The sequence below is a fragment of the Loxodonta africana genome, chromosome 23 (genome assembly GCF_030014295.1).
Source record: "Loxodonta africana isolate mLoxAfr1 chromosome 23, mLoxAfr1.hap2, whole genome shotgun sequence".
Classification (NCBI taxonomy): domain Eukaryota; kingdom Metazoa; phylum Chordata; class Mammalia; order Proboscidea; family Elephantidae; genus Loxodonta; species Loxodonta africana.
In genome coordinates this window covers 51666322-51683398 of record NC_087364.1, presented here as the reverse complement: position 1 = coordinate 51683398, position 17077 = coordinate 51666322, and the positions used below count along the sequence as shown (strand labels likewise).

At 38.0% G+C, this 17077-nt stretch overlaps 1 protein-coding gene and 1 pseudogene across 7 annotated transcripts in view; both read right to left on the bottom strand.

The window, feature by feature from the left end:
* NLGN1 (neuroligin 1) overlaps window positions 1-17077 on the bottom strand; it is an 829224-nt gene that overhangs the window by 135861 nt on the left and 676286 nt on the right. The gene's annotated exons all lie outside the window — the stretch shown is intronic.
* On the bottom strand, window positions 15547-15820 carry LOC135228548 (guanine nucleotide-binding protein G(I)/G(S)/G(O) subunit gamma-5-like; annotated as a pseudogene).

Sequence of the window (17077 nt, the reverse complement as noted above, 5' to 3'; positions counted from 1 at the left end):
CTTTAACTACTACTTCATTCTCAAAAAAAGTTATTGATACAGGTTCACAAATACTATTAGTACAATATTGTAGCTAAAATACCAGAAAATTGGACAGAATCAGTGACTATAAAAACACTGGCAGCAATGAAAACAGCAGCGCCTGCTTGTAGCTTGTGCAAACGAAACCATGTGATTCAAAGGTCCTTGTAACTGGGTGATTATGGCGGCTCTCATCAGAGCACATTAGAAGAGTCAAAAAGTAAATTGGCGTAGAGTTTTAGCCGTGTAGATGTATTGATATATGTAAGCTGGGCTTAAGAAAAATGTTTTTGTCGTTATAACTAACTGCAGGAATATTTTTTATTAAAAAAAATACATTTCTGCTGAAACACAGCACAAAAATTTTATAGTTTTGCTGTCACCCCCCTTTGAGAGTGTCACCCGATGCAGTCAGCATCCCCCACGCCCCCTCGATGATGCCATTAGAGTGAATAATGAATCTCACTATTTCAAAGATTTACTTGGATTATTAATAGGAATTAATAAACCTTCTTAAGATTATAAAAGTCTTTGCTGTCGAGCATGTATTCTCTAGCTAACAACTGCCTCTTCTCCACAAAAGCATATTTAATACTGTTTACTTTGAAAGACAGAGCACACCTTCATGTCATATGCTTGTCGTTAACCAACTGCTGTTGAATTGATTTCGACTCATGACAGCCCCATGTGTGTGAGCAGAACTGTGCTCCATAGGGTTTTCAATGGTTGAAGTTTTGGAAATAGATCACCAGGATTCTCTTCTGATGAACCTCTGGGTGATCTCAAACCTCCAACCTTCCAGTTAGCCGTCAAGTATTTTAAACATTTGTACCACTCAGGGAATCCTATTGCTGTCATTGCCTGACATTAGGATTATAACAAAAAATAAGCCTGCTGTATTTTTTTTATGCTATAGCCAAATATTCATAATTTAATTAAAAAAATAAAAGTTTTACCTCATTCATTTTAGACATTTATCTAATAAACTCTTTAAAATAAAGGTTCTGAGAAATATAATCTTCATAGAATTACCTCAAAAGCAGTTAACTTAGGAAGCCAAGCGTCTTAATAAGACGCATTAGAAATCTTAAGAAACAATAATGTCACATGTGGGATGATCAGAAAGATAGCTATTATAATAAAGACATTAGAGAAATGGTTTTAATAATCTCAGAATTTTGGCAGAACATTAAATTACCTTTTTCTGCATTAGAAGTAGTTATAATTGATTCTGAATAGAAGCATAAATACCAGGCTACTGGGGGAAGGATGCCAGGACCTCCAGGAATACAGGAGGAAGGCATTGCCCTGGATCTCTCTTGCATACTCTTCCGAGAATTTGCTTGATACCTAGGAAAGTAGGATTAGACCCTGGCCTCTGCTTTTCCTGGGCACCCAGCTATATCTCTACCGGGCAGGTAGCTTTTCACTGTGTATGATAAATTGATCTAGTCTTCACACCCCTGGTGGCATAAAAGAGTTTCCTCAGAATTGCCAGGGCCAACAATGTTCAGCTTCAAGTCATATACCTGGAAGCCACAGGGTCCTCTGGGGCTATGTAGAAGTATCAGGATAAATCAAATTTATCCTACTACTTCACACGCTTCAGTTTCTTTGTGTAATATCCTATCAAGCCCCCACCATGGGGCTGGTTTCTTAGCCTCTCAGTACCAAGTTAGGAAGGGGCCCAGAACATCTCATTCATGTTTATAAAGAAATATAGTTTTTTTTTTTTTTTTAAATCCTTAAAGCCCTAACTGCAGGTATAATTTGAATTATAAAGTTCCTCAAAATAATAATACATTTTTTTTTTTGCTAAGTAAATTGCTTCATTTGCAAAGTGTTGCCATGATAATCAAACAAGAGAGGCCGTGTTGAGTTCCCATTCCTCTCACAGTATCACCCTCAGACTTTGTAAAAGCACTGATAGTTTTTACCTTACCAATTCCCCATGATCTGTTCACTCCTTAGTGTTTTGCAAACTGGCTTTCGTATTTGCCATTTTCTAAAATGACCATTTTGGACTCTCGGTGTTTTGGCTACATTAGCCTGTGCTCTCCTGTTTCTGTCCTTTAATCACAACCATGTCTTCTTGGTCTGATGGCTGTGATAAAATACAACTATTCTCTTCCCTCGCCTTCAAGATAAAAAGATCAGGAGCAAGCCTCTGTCTAAGAACTCATTCGCAATCTATGACCTTACTAGCAGTGGCTTCAAAGCTTTGTCTAGGTATTGGAGTAACTAGGGGAATTGTCCAGGTCTGTTTCCAATTTGGAATGAGTGTGTGTGCGATACAAGAGTTTAACACAGTTGGCTGCTGACCAAAATGATAGAGATTTAAGTGTATTCAGAGTTGCCTCTGAAAAAAGTCCTGGAAATCTACTGAAAAATCAGCCATTGCATGGAGCACAGTTCTACTCTTACACATGTGGGGTCACCATGAGTTTTCTTGGTTGTGTTGTTCAAGAGTTGGAGTGGGGAGAGATGAAGGAATGGCACAGTCATTATTTTGTGTGATAACAAGAAATATTCCACCATGAGAAATATGGGCTTGCTAATTAAGAAGGTCATTAGGAAAAGGTTTTCTCTCATGAAGCTTTGGACAATTTATCTCTAAAAAACATACTATTTGCCTTTGGGAAGTGTGTGATTTGATTTTACAATCAGAGAGTAATGAAGAAGAACTCCAGTTCACACTGGAAGGAAGACCTTGAAGATGACTGGACTTCAAGAGATAGTGTCCATCCTAGACTCTTTTGCCTGAAGCAAAGTGCCAAAGCCTCTTGCCCCAACCTTCCATCTCCTTCACACCCTTCCCTCCACCACTCTGCCAACAAAAACCAAATGGTTTTCAATTTAAAGGGCAAAAGACATTTAAAACTTGACTCGCAAACAACCAGGGCATTAAGCGTACTGAATTTCTCTGCCTTGGCACTTGTACTACTGGGGAAAAGGAAGACGGATCTTGAAGGAGGGGTAAAACGGGCGGAGGTTCCTGAAAAGTAGTTGGAGATCTAGATGTCAAAGGTTAGAAACAGAAGATGTTTTCCAAGACAGACTCAATCGGAAGATAACAATATAGGTTAAGATCTAGAGCCTCCTATGAGGGGGATGACCTGTGAAGGTTTTAACTTCTTGGGTGTTTTTCCTTTGTTTCACAGTTCTCCACTTCCTACACACAATATTATCAAACATGAGATTTCTTAAAAAATTCTAACAAATACTTGAAGTCCTTGTGCTTTTATATGAAAATCAAGGAGTGGGGTAAAGTTGACGTGGATGGAAGAAGAACCGCAAGGCAGTATGAAGAGATGATCCATAACTGAATTAATTCATTGGAAGTGATTTATTAATTAATGTATATTAAAAAAAATTGCCGTAGAGTCGATTCTGATTCATAGCCACCCTATAGGACAGAGTAGAACTGCCCCATAGGGTTTCCAAGGAGTGGTTGGTGGATTTGAACTGCTGACCATTTGGTTAGCAGCCAAGCCCTTAAGCACTATGCCACCAGTTCTCCAAGTAATCTGTGATACCTAGGAATTCACAGCATCTTTGGGGAGGATACTGATCTTTCCACAAATTATGGAATAGGGGTTGGGCCTAATTTATCTGGTGGCCAAAGGGCAGAGTACCCTAGATCCTTGGGTTACACAGGTAGTAAACATTCCTTATGGCTCTGTCAACCTACTTGCCCATTTAACAAGCTCATCTACTCCCTTGGCAGAGTATTGAGTTTCATATCTAGAACATTCTTAATCATTCATTGAATTGAATTTCCTTGTTGAGATTACCTAAAATAATCTCATTACTGGATAAAGAACAGATTCATTTTGCTGACACCTGAGGCAGTGACTGAGTCTACCCTAAATGCTGTTAAGTCCATTGTGACTCGTCGAATGCCTTGAACTCTGGGAAGTCCTTAGTAAATGTTTATTGATGATTAATCCAAAAGGTTCCAGAGGCTTTACAGGAGGTTACAAACAGACTGAAAAAATCCATAAATCCCTCAAGACAGTGTCAGATTTACAAGAGTATTCAAACTGTTTTCTCTGAAGCAGTTTTAAAAGAAAAGAACCATGAAAAAAAATTTTAAATATCTCACCTTTCTGACATCGGTTTGCAAATGCAATCAGAATATCAAGCAATCATATAAAAGACTTGGGTTCTTTGGTTTTACTTTCCCTTCTCCCACTTTTTATTAGGAACAATTTCAAACAAAAGAAAAGTTAAAAGAGTAGTAAAATAAGCTCTCATATTCCTATCATTAAATTTAACAATTATTAATATTTTGCAATATTTGCTATCTCTCCCTCTTCCTACCCCCCCAAAAAAATTTTTTTTCCCTCTTCCTAGGTGGGATTATTTCAAAGTACATTTAATACATAATGTCTCTCCCCCAAACAATTCAGTACTCATCTTCTAGAATTAGCATATTTTTCTATGTAATCACAGTATCATTATTGGAAAAAATAACAATCCTCTAATATTATATCCTATCCATATTCAAATATTCTCAATTGTACCAAAAATGTCTTTTAGAGCTTTTTTTTTTCCAAACCAAGACCCTCAAAAATGTTGTGTCTAGAACAGTCCCTTACCACTTTTTTCCCAATGACATTGATTGTTTGAAGATACTAAGCCAACTGCATAATGGCCCACATCTGAATTTCTCTGACTTCTTTCTCTTGGTGTTGTTTAACCTGTTCCTCTGTCCTCTGGATATCTGGTGAACGCGAAGTTAGATCCAAAGGCTTGGGTAGATTTATGGTAAACACTCTTGACAAGAATACTCCATAGATGATACTTTGTATTTCATATCACATCAAATCAGAAGGCACATAAAGTCAGTTTGCCCCTACTACTAAAAAAAAAGAAAAAGAAACAAACCAATTGCCACTGAGTAGATTCTGACTAATGGAGGCCCCATATGTTTCAGAGTAGAACTGTGCTCTACAAGGTTTTCAACGGCTGTGAAATCATTCAGAAATAGACCACCAGGATTTTCTTCCAAGTTGCCTCTGGGTGGATTCAAACCACCAACTTTTGGTTAGTAGCTAAGCACTTAATATGGGATGAAGGGGAGGACAACAAACAGTAAAAACTTTTGACATTTGAATAAGATTCTAGAAGTAACTTAAATTAGAAAGACCTCAGGGTATCTCTGAGAATGGGAAGGATTCTTTAATTTCTCTAGTGCAGACCTTTTTAACACTTTACCAAAACCAAGGATTGAGTGAGCACAAACACATAGAAGCTCCTTGAGTCACTGAAAAGTACAGGGTCATCTGAGTTTGTCAGTTAGAGCTACCTAAGTGTTTTTGTCAGCCTGTGATTTCTCAAGCTTATTTTCCAGTTCTATGATTTGGAGAGAGAAATACGAACCTTTCCATCATAATTTTTCCCTTTCACATTAAATCTTATTTTTACTATCATATCAGAATTTTTTTCTGAGTATAAAAAGTGAATATGCCATTAGCAAAAACATGCAAAATTATAAAGAGAAAAATAAAGATCATCCCTAATTATACCTTCCAGACATAATCACTTTTATTATTTTGGTGTATATCATTCAATATATTTTTGTGTACATACATATTTTTAACAAAAATCCTATCATACACTGTTTTTGTAATCTGATTTTTCATGTAATGCGTACTATGTGAATCTTCCTGTGTCAACAATAAAGTTCTATATTAGCATATTATTGGTAAAAATTATTACACTGCATATATAGACCATAATTTCTTTATCAATAATCTATTGAGAGACTCTTAGGGCATTAACCAATTTTCACTATTGTGAACTGTGCAGCAGTGATCCTTCTGCGTTTCGTTTTTGTGCATTGTACTATGATTTCCTCTGGAAAAATTCCTAGAAACAGAACGGCTAAGTCAAAACATACAGGGCTACAAACAACTACTTTTGATACATTTTAATTTATTGATACATACTTAGACTCATTTAATTTTGTTTTGCCTAAATGTAGTTTCTACAATACTTTTTCATCATATAGCATATCATATGATTCTACAAATTTACCAGAATGGTAAACTAGCCATCACCCTCAATTGTCAGTTTGTTTTGTAAATGTCTTTAGCCTTTACTAAGCTGAGGCACATGGATTTCTATGTGTCTCTTCCAGACTGGAAGGTGGTATGGTACAAGGAAAGCAAGTCTTAAACTAAATTATTTTACAAAAGTTGACTATCAAGCGGATACAACATTGTCATATATCTTCTTCTTGCAAGTTCACACCCTCTGTGAATAAAAATTCCATTTCTGGTTGAGTTGTTGATGCAACAAGGCATGACCAGTCAATTTATGACGACACAGGCAACAAATGTCTCCATGAAATGGGGGACACAGGACCAAATGGGCACCCAGACCTTGAGCACTGTTCTGAAGATATTAAGTTGTTGAGCTTCTTGTGTTCTAACACCTTGTTTCAGACAGAGCAGCGAGGTCCTTACAATCTTTCCAGCCAAACACAAATCTTAAACATCTGTCACTTCACTATATAGATTTCTAACGTCTTTCATGCTAATCAATGAAAGCGTTGCTGTAGTTTTCAATAATAATATTTGAAGTGCTTAAATGGAGACCTCTGGAGTGTAGATTTCTGATTAAAGCTAAAAAACCCACTGCCATCTAGTTGATTCCGACTCATAGCGACCCTATAGGACACAGTGGAACTGCCCCATAGAGTTTCCAAGAAGCGCCTGGCAGATTTGAACTGCCGACCTTTTGGTTAGCAGCCATAGCACTTAACCACTACGCCACCAGGGTTTCCAGTTTCTGATTAGAGCCCTTCAAATCCTGGGAAATAGATTATAGTTTATTTACACAGATACACATGCACACACATTACACTGTTTATACCATAGTTTTAAAAAGGAAATTATCCACAGATACTATAACCAAAAGGAAAAAAAAAAAACTTCTGCTGTGGAGCTTATTCCAATTAACAGCGACACTATAGGACAGGAAACCCTGGTGGTATAGTGGTTACATACTAGGCTGCTAACCAAGAGGTCAACAGTTCGAATCCGCCGGGCGCTCTTTGGAAACTTTATGGTTCAGTTCTACTCTGTCCTATAGGGTTGCTATGAGTCAGAATCCACTCGACGGCAGTGGGTTTTTCTATAGGACAGAGTGGAAGTGCCCGTATATGGTTTCCAAGAAATGGCTGGTAGATTCCAACCATCGACCCTTTGGGTAGCAGCTGTAGCTTGTTATAGCTCTTAACCACTGTGCCACCAGGGCTCCAATAACATGTATTATTATTTCTATTAATATTATAATTTCCATTTTCCACATGAGAAAACTGAAGCTCAAAGAATTTACATAATCTGCTCCAAATCATACAACTAATGTGAGAAAAAAAATGGTATGGCTGTTGAAATAAAAACTTGGCTCTGTGCTTCTCCTTACCCACAATGATGGGAAACAGAGTGGATTACAAAGGCTTCTCATGAGCAGTAGAAAAACCCAGAAAGCTAACAGGAACAAGCAGTGAAAACCATTACGTGAATCACCCTGGGCAATGTAATAAACAATACACTTTTTTAAAATAGTATGAACATTGCAGGATGTTCTCAAGCACGATAATCTCCTGCATGAGGCTTGGGGAGAGGCTAGGGTATCATGTTTTCTGATTGAGGAGTCAATGTGCATGATGATATTTTAAAACTTCCTAGTGACCAGGCTTAATATAGAGATGAAGTTTAACAAATGGATGATTAATATATCTATTCGACCATTTTTCTTATATTAGGAAGAACATATAATGAATGAGAATCACGCAAGGATCTTTCAAAATATATGCCTGCATCCCAGTGACAGTTTTTTTTTTCTTTGAATACTTCTCAGCAAGCCCTTGGAAGAACTGAATACCAGCCCCTGCTATAACACAATTGCTAGCAAGTACCTTCAGAATAGGTATTATCTGCCATTGACTAAAGAAGGATCTGCATGCTCTTAACTTCCAGTATAAAAATCAAATTTCTAAATTCACTCTTTATCTTCTTTTATTTCTCTTCCCCTTTTATGCTCTGTTCTTCTGCCATAATGATGCGTGAAACTCTCCTAACGTACTGTCTTTTCCCATTGCCTTTGTTGTTGCTGCCTGCTCCACATGGCACACCCTCCTGACCTTCTTCCCTACCCGCCGTCTCCCAATTATCTTTTTTATCTTTGTATCTTCTGCATATCACGTTGTCTGACACAAATTAAGAAATAATAGGTGAGAAAGACATGAATAAAGATATGAACGCACTTATTTATCTTTGTATAGTACTTATTATTTATTGTATTATATGTGTCCCTGTAAGCGTCCAAGAGATTTTGATAGACAAGGAACAGATTTTGATTTGGAAACTGGGAAAGTATTTAGGAGCATGTGGGTGGGCCTGCAACACGATGATTTGATATCAGGACAGTACTGTCGGCCTGTGTCCTGATGTTCAATCTTCTCGATGTGGGCTAGAGCTGTGTTCAGCAAACTAGCAACAAACAGGCTCATATAGACGTGGATGGTTACGAGACACGTGTGGATTCAATGGCCAATGCAGTCCTATCAGCAACAAATCTAAAGATACTGTGTACTTGGAAAATTACATGTGAACTTTGGCAAATGTGTTACAACAGACAATGAAAAATTATTCTTAGGACCCACTGTAGCCCATTTTACTTATAGTTAACAAAAAGCCCATTGCCCTCGAGTGGATTCTGCCCTATAAGGTTTCCAAGGCTGTAAATCATTTATAGAAGCAGACTACCACATATTTCTCTCACAGAGGGGCTGGTGGGTTCAAACCACCAACCTTTCAGTTAGCAGCCAAGTGCTTTTAACGACTGCGCCACTAGGACAATAGTTAAATACAGTTAGGTGTCCTATTTTACTACACACATTAATGGCTTTATCTTTGCACAATTAAAAAAAAATTGAAAACAAATTACTCTTCACATACACAGTGGCATGACATAGTTAGTTCCCAATCCTAGACTTAAGATAAACCTCTACTCTTTTGGAGGCTGACATATTGCACCAAACAACACAGCTGAGGTCTGGCTGGTGCCAACTGTAAAAAGTCAAAGTCTTCTAAGAACCTAAAAGCTCTTGTTCCAACCCCACTGTCATATGCACCGGGACTAATTCACCTCTAGCAAATTCTCCAGCTGGAATCATGAACATAGTAAAATAATAATAGAAGGATAATGTGTAAGATGGATAGGAATTACATTTAACATCTTCTGAAATGTCTTTAGTTGACTTTTCCCTTGATCCTTACAACAGCTAAGACGTTGACCGATTGTGGTCTGTGAATATTTTCAGCCCATCTTCACATGTGTTATTAGATATGATGCAATTAATGAATCTCTCCCTCTATGCGTGTGTGTGTATGTGTGTGTGTGTATGTGGTGCGGGGAGCAGGAGGAGCAGGTGGCAATGTCGAAGCACACTTATCTATCCATTTATCCATTTCATACCAGCTGTCTGACACTCATACTTCTTTAAAATCTGAAACAAAAAATGTGACTCTTTGGACCCAAACACCTCTAAGGAGAAAATTTTTCCCTGCCAGGTCTAAAACTTGGAAACCAAAATGAGGGCTTCATATGAACTGGAAAGACATCTACCTGCACGTGGTATTTACCTGCTTGTTTTAGGTCTCTCTCCTTCAGATTTAACAACCGGATAACCATACATGTTCCAACTTTTTTTTAATGGGAACTTATGATCTTTTAGGTTTTAATTGAGAATTGTAACCAATAATGCCTTGGTAATGACCTCAAAGGGATAGAGTGTTCTTTTGCCCTTCACAGGGTGAGGCACAGCCTCCCTCTCTAATTTCCTTTGTTTCCCATTTCTTTTTTGATTTCCAGGTCCTGCTGTATTTGGCAGGCAGACACATTTTCCAGATGAGGCAGCAAAGAAGGCAAAAATCAAGACATGCTTTACGACGTTCCTTTCAGGTTGCTTTATGCAGTGCCATATCTAAAGAAGCCAGCCTTCCTAAATGTCCAAGCAGGTGGCTCCTTTGTGAAGCTCACTGAAATAGCTCATCCCAGAATGGACAAGTTACAAGCTACCAACTGATCAAGTAAAAGCCCTGCACTATGGCTTCTCCAAGGTCACTTCCTGTGACTAAATGTGCAAAGACAAGAACTACATGGACTTTGGGGCTGCTTTTAAATTGGGTCAATAAATAATCACCATTGAATCAGAACAGCAGAGAAGAGAGTGAACGTATTCAAAGGCAGTAAAATGGAGGTGATAGCCACTTTCTTTCCATTTAACTGAGCTGTTGTAAGGATCAAGTGAGAATCCAATTGAAAACACTTCAGAAAATGTTAAGTGTAATCCCTATCCATCTTACATGTTACCATTCTATGATTATTTTACTATTTATCATGATTCCAGCCAGACGGAAAGTGGAAGTAAAATTTGAATTATTACCCTTTATAAGCTTATTAGAAATAAGTCTAATAAGTTAAATTTAGGATGAGTAGTAAACCACTGGCTCTTACATCAAGCTGGGTCTGTAGATGTATTTGGTCAGAACAGATTTTTGCTTTAATGGATTAGTTATCAAAATGCAGATTTCAGGATGTTTCCAATAAAAACTTTAGATTTCTCTTCTTTATTTAAAAATTAGAAGATTTGGCAGCAATGATCTCCCATTTAGCATTAATTCATGCATTCAGTCAGTCAATCGTTCAACAAATATTTATTGAGATTCTACTCTGCTCCAGGAACTTTTCTAAGGATTGAGAAAATGAAAGAACAAAGTCTGGCAAAAATCAGCTAGAACTGACAGGACATGTCTGTATAAACAAGCACACGCTCTCTGGTTTTACAACAGTGCCCACCAGCTCTACATAATATTCTGACTACCAGACCCACTGTATTCATTTATTTTAACTGCCTGGATCCTGTAAATATTAGTGTTTGTGGCCCCTGGACTATACTTGCTGTTTATATGTACTCACTCAAGCTCTAGAAAGAGACTTTAAATGGGCCTAATTTATTGCATTCCAAATAGGACTTGAAGTATTCATTTGGATAGAAATTGGCTTATGGTTATTAAATTCAAGACTCTACTGAGTATCTGCTATGTATAGCTTCCTTGGGGGGTAGTATTGGAATTGAGCCTTGAAAGTAAGGTTCCTTAACAGAGGGCTCCCCAAATCTGCAAACAAAGTACAGGAAACGGGCCAGGGGACAGAAATAAAGCCATTCCCCAGAACAATGGGGCAAGGTATCAGAAAATAGCCTACAAAGTTCTTTAAAGTAGTCTTCCAGAAGCAGCTGGATAAAACCAGCTCCAGGGATATGTGCAGAACATCCACCTGTGACCGCTGTGTGACCTTCTACAACGGGTAGTAAGGGGCAGCAGCAGCAGCCAGGAATTGAACTAGGGGAGTGAGAGACTGCACAGGCACGACACCCCATAATAAGTCCTGCTACTAATCCCAGAGGCCTCCAGGACAGAAGCCCTCTTAGAAAGCTGCTGCACATGCACCATAATTAACATATCCCTGCCTATGCCTATGAATAAACATGAATCTTTTCCCACCCAAGAACTTTTAAAAACCTGGGCGAGTCCTTTGTTCTGTGAGATGGGGGTAAGTGTTGCTTAGGCCTTGCTCGTCTCTGCTTGGAAGCCTCTTCAATAAAGGTTTGCTTGTGTGGAAAATTCTTTGTTCCTTACCTGCTCGTTCTTGACCAGTGAGAGGCAAGAACTTTATTCCAGTAACAAAAGGAGTGGAATTTTCACAGTAGAATGCATGGGCAAGGGAAGGAAAGGGCTTGTTCGGAGAAGATAGAAGAACTGGCCTGTTTGAGAATGTTGAAGAGATGAGTTTGGCAGGAACCAAGGATTTTATAGCCCTATACACAATCCACACAATCCAAAAGGTACAGGTGCTGTTGTCACTCTCCCCAAAGAATTTGCTCTTACAGGTAAACAAATCCTTCAGAAAATAACAGAAGGATAGTACAGAATCAAATGGTCTGAAAATGTTATGTTCTCGTGATGCCTAAATAACAGAAAACGAGAACACTTTTGGATCATGAAGCTGTTACTATGCTCAAGCATCTTTGATATGGCAAAAAACAATTTAGAAATTTTAAAATGTTTACATTATTTGATCTGATCAAATTCTCACATACTCTGGCAAGACTGCATCATTTCAATAAGATTTCTTACACAGTACTCCAGTCTATTAAGCTTGTTGAGTCATAATGGTAAAAATATTTATTAAGTCTTGACTTCAGTCTAGAAAACATTTTTAGCTTCTTCATGTGTCAGATATGACTTCTGAAATAATATTATCTCATGACATTTTGGGGAAGGATGATGAGATATACCCTATTTTGTATGCACGTAAACTATCATAATTATGTATATAACCAATAGAGTTTATAGTAGCAGTAGTTAAGAAGTTAGAATGCCATCCTAGCACATGACATTTTGTAGTTCAAGAAAGAAAGCTCCTAAAGTCTTTGGAGGCCAAGAAATCTCCTCATCATCAACATCAAATTTATTTATTTTATTTTAGTAAATACTGTGTAAATACCATGCACATAACACCAGATTAGGTACAATGGAAATGGCAGCTTAGAGAAATCACGGAGCTGGTCTTCAAGGAGCTCATGATTTTCAGGGGTCTAGTTTTTCAACGTGGTATTTGCACAGGTTTAAGGAAAGGCAGGGTACCTCATTTTCTATTCTCCCTCAGTCCCAAGGTAAGGCAAGTTTTCATTATCGGGAGTGGATTGACTCCTAAGCTATATTAGCAGTTATGATGGGTACAATTAACTGATGAAGAATTTATTATCACTTACAGTATCCTAAGAGCGAAATCTGATAAATATTTATATAATCTTACTCTGTGCAGCAGGTTGGGCTGAGAGGGATCCACAGAAATAATAAAACTCATAGCCATTCAATGCTTGGCTTGTTTCTATCTGTCACTCCACTGGACACTTTACGAACATTATAATTTTTAAACCATGACCCAAGCCTTTCAGGTTGCAAAGTCTATTTTCTTTCCCCTACACTATGATCTGGTGTTCACCCTCAGTGAACTCATAAATCTAGGGGAGAGACAAGGCTGCTACACATAAAGCAGTAACAGAATAAGCAGAATCTAGTGGTGTGGTCTGGATTTTACTGCCAAAACAAACAAGCAGGCCAACAAACAACAGGAAGAGCAGCAGCAACAATGACAACCAAGCCAGTAAAGGGAAGGGAGACTTGATGTGGGTTAAGTGGCAGAGTATACAGTAGTATAGAATACGAGTTTCCATCTCTCCAGCACTTTTTGCCTGGGTTCGAACCTTAGATTTCCCCTTACTGTTTCTTTTTTTTATTGTGGTAAAATATATATCATGAAAAGTTTTGGTGTTTCAACGTGTCTTCAGTGTACAATTCCCTGACATTTATCACATTTGTTATGCTACCATCACTACCATCCATTTCCCCCCCACCCCCCCAAAAAACTTTTTATCACCCAAAACAGAAACCTATTACCATCCTCTGGTAACCACTGATAAAATTTTCTCTGCATTTCCTCCTCTAGATATTTCCTATAAATGAAATCATACAGTATTTGCCATGTGAGTCTCACTTATTTCACTTAGCATGAGGCTTCCAAGATTCATTCACATTATAGTATATACAAGAGTTTTATTTCTCTTCATGGCTAAATAATATTCCATTTTACGTATGTACCACATTTTGTTTGTCTGTTCATCTATTGACGAACATATGGGTTTTTTCTACCTTTTGGCTATTGTAAATAGTGCTGTAGTTAATACTGGTATATAAGCATTTGTTTGAGTACCTGCTTTCAATGGTTTTGAGTATATAGCTAGGAGTGGTGTAGTGGTTAAGAGCTATGGCTGCTAATCAAAAGGTTAGCAGTTCTAACCCCCCAGGCATTCCTTGGAAACCCTATGGAACAGTTCTACTCTGTCTAATAGGGTCTCTATGAGTCAGAATTGACTTGAGGGCAACAGGTTGGGTTTGATTTTGGTTTATGGCAGTTCTGTTTAATTTTTTAGGAACCAACAAACTGTTTTCCACAGTGGCTGCACCATTTTATATTCCCACCAGGAATGGATGTGAGTTCCAATTCTCTACATCTCACCAACAATCGTTTTCTGTTTTTCTGATCATAGCCATCCTAGTGGATGTAATATACTCTTTCTTTGTGGTTTTGATTTGCATTTCCCTAATGACAAATGATGCTGAACATTTTGTCACACGCTTGTAGGCCATTCACAAATTTTCTTTGGAGGACTGTGTATTTAAATTCCTTTGTTCATATTTTGATTGGATTGTTTTGTTCTTGTTGTTGTTGAGCCTCTGCCCCTTCTTAATGTGTGACCTTGAAGGCTGATCCTCAATTTCTTCACCTACAGCATGATGATAATACCTAGTGCACTGTGAGAATTAAACATAGACATAAAAAAAAACCTTGCACGGTGCCACCCCTAAGTAGAATGCCAGCATTGTTAATTCCAACAGCCGTTTTAGTTTGCACATTATTTGCCTTGTAGCAGTTTTTCACAACTACTTGACGCATCCTCATTCTTTGTGACCTGGGACTCTACTGCCTGTAAGATTTTTTTTTTTTTTTTCCCCACGTATCTTTTTGAATACTTCTTGATTTCGTTCAGGGCACAGTGCTGGGCCTTAATTCAATTCTTTTATGAATGTGTACCCCCTTCCTACATAATCTCATTTACACCCATGATGTATATATGTATATTCTGACAACTTCCTAGGTGATATTTCAGACATGTAGCTCTCTTCTGAGTTCTAAACTAGAATATACAACTGCTTTTCAGTATCTTCACTTGACTATCTCATCAGAGCCCTAGGGGAATTTGTCCCCACCTGAACCCATTGTATTACACTAGCCCTCTGCCCTCATCCTCAACTCCCTTCCCCTGTTCTTTCTCCTGTCTTCTTAGTAAATGGCAGCACCACCCTTCCTAGCTGTTCAGGCGTCATCTTTATATACTCTTGGTTTCCCTACTGCCATATCCACTCCATCACCAAGTCTTTCACAACTGCCTCTTAAATATATTTTAAATCAAACCTCAAGTTTTCACCTTCCTATTGAGCCTTGGTAGTGCAGTAGCTAAGCATTCAGCTGCTAACCAAAAATTTGGCAGTTCGGATCCACCAGCCACTTGTTGGAAACCGTATTGGCAGTTCTATTCTGTCCTATAGGGTCACTCACTGTGAGTTAGGATAGACTTGAAGGCAGTGGGTTTAGTGAAACTTACTTGATCTTTCTCCATTTTAATCAACTCCCACACTGCCATAAAAGTGTTTTTTTTTTAATTTTGTTTATACTAGTATTTTATTATATACAGCTGCCAGTATATGTAAAATAATTATCCTTGTGAAATAGAAATTTATAAAATTCAAAGAGGTAGACATTAAGGACTGACAAAAGTAGAAATTTGTATAGGACAGCACACATGTTATAGGGATAAGCTTTTGAACAGGCTTCAAATTTAACTCTCCTTTGAATATTCACTTGTTCATAAAAAGTGGTTTAGGAAGCCTTTGAAAGATTCATTTCACTAAAAAGGTGAACAGACTTTCTGGGGTCTAAAGGGATTTGTATCTGAAGATACTCCAGTCAGCAGGGGGTCATGTTGAGCATTCTGCAGACAGAAATGTGGCAAGTCTGTAGCTGCCTGGGAAACCTTCATGGAGTTGAGCTGCTAAACCACTTTCTTCATAGCAACGACGCTGGAAGAGCCAGACATGGTGAACAAGAGAGTTGGGCTGATTGTCCATCAAAGAGTTCTTTTTAACATCTACTCATTTTAGACCTCTACGCTAAACCCGTAATGGCTACTCATTGTTTTCAGAATGAAGATAAAAATCCTAGCTTTTGACTAAAAAGCCACGTTGTAATCAACATTTGACTATATCTTCAGGTTTATCTCAGGCTGTTCTCACTTTCATTCAATAGTCTCCAGCTAGAATGGGCTTTTTTGAGTTACTCAAGGGCCCCAAGCTCCTTCCTGAGTCAGGCTCTTCGTACCCATTGTTTCCAGCTACCTTGTTGCTTGGCCAAACTTCAAGTTTTAGCTTAAACTTTCACAGAGAAACATCTAGAAACTTCTAAACTAAGTTGGATCTTTTTGTTACATGCTTATATAGAACACCGTACTTCACTTTCCTAGCACTTAGCACATTCATAATTATACATGCACACATTGATTCATGGATCGATCTATCTACCTATCTATCTGTCTGTCTGTCTATCTATCCATCCATCCATCCATCCATCCATCCATCCACCCATCCATCCATCCATCCATCCATCCATCCATCCATCCATCCATCCATCCATCCATCCATCCATCCATCCATCTATCAATCATCTAACTATCTATCATCTACCTATCATCTATCTATCTATATACGTATCTATCTTCTAGTACAGTTCCTTGGTCAAAATAGGTGCTCAAGAAATACCTGTGATTGAATTAATGCTCAACAAATTGTTGTTCTATTAATAGAACAATAGCAGTGATACTAGTGATGATGTTTCATGAAAGTGATAAGACTTGAGATGGGCCAAAATATATATTGGTGAGAAGGCAAGTGAAGAATTTAGGGTATATTCACAGAAGTTTCTTGAAAAGCCAATGAAAGTGCTTATTAGTGCAGAAGGCATTATGAAATAACTGCAGATTCTTAAGCTTTATACATTGACCAATATAATTTCATAGGAAGATTAGCACAGCAGCTACGGGAAGAATGGATCCAATGATTTCTGACTATGAGAGTAACCTGTGGATGAAACATGGAACCAAGAGCTTCAGTAATGGCAGTGGGAATTGACGGAAGAGAGTCATCCTAGGAGAACTCCAAGGGAAAAAAAAAGCTATGACAGCTTGAAAGAAAAAAAAAAAGTGATTATGCCTATGAGGCAAGAGGGTGAAAAGAGTACTATAAGAACAGGAAGGTTCTGGGGACATCTTTTTTAAATCAGGGAAGAGACCCTGAGGCAA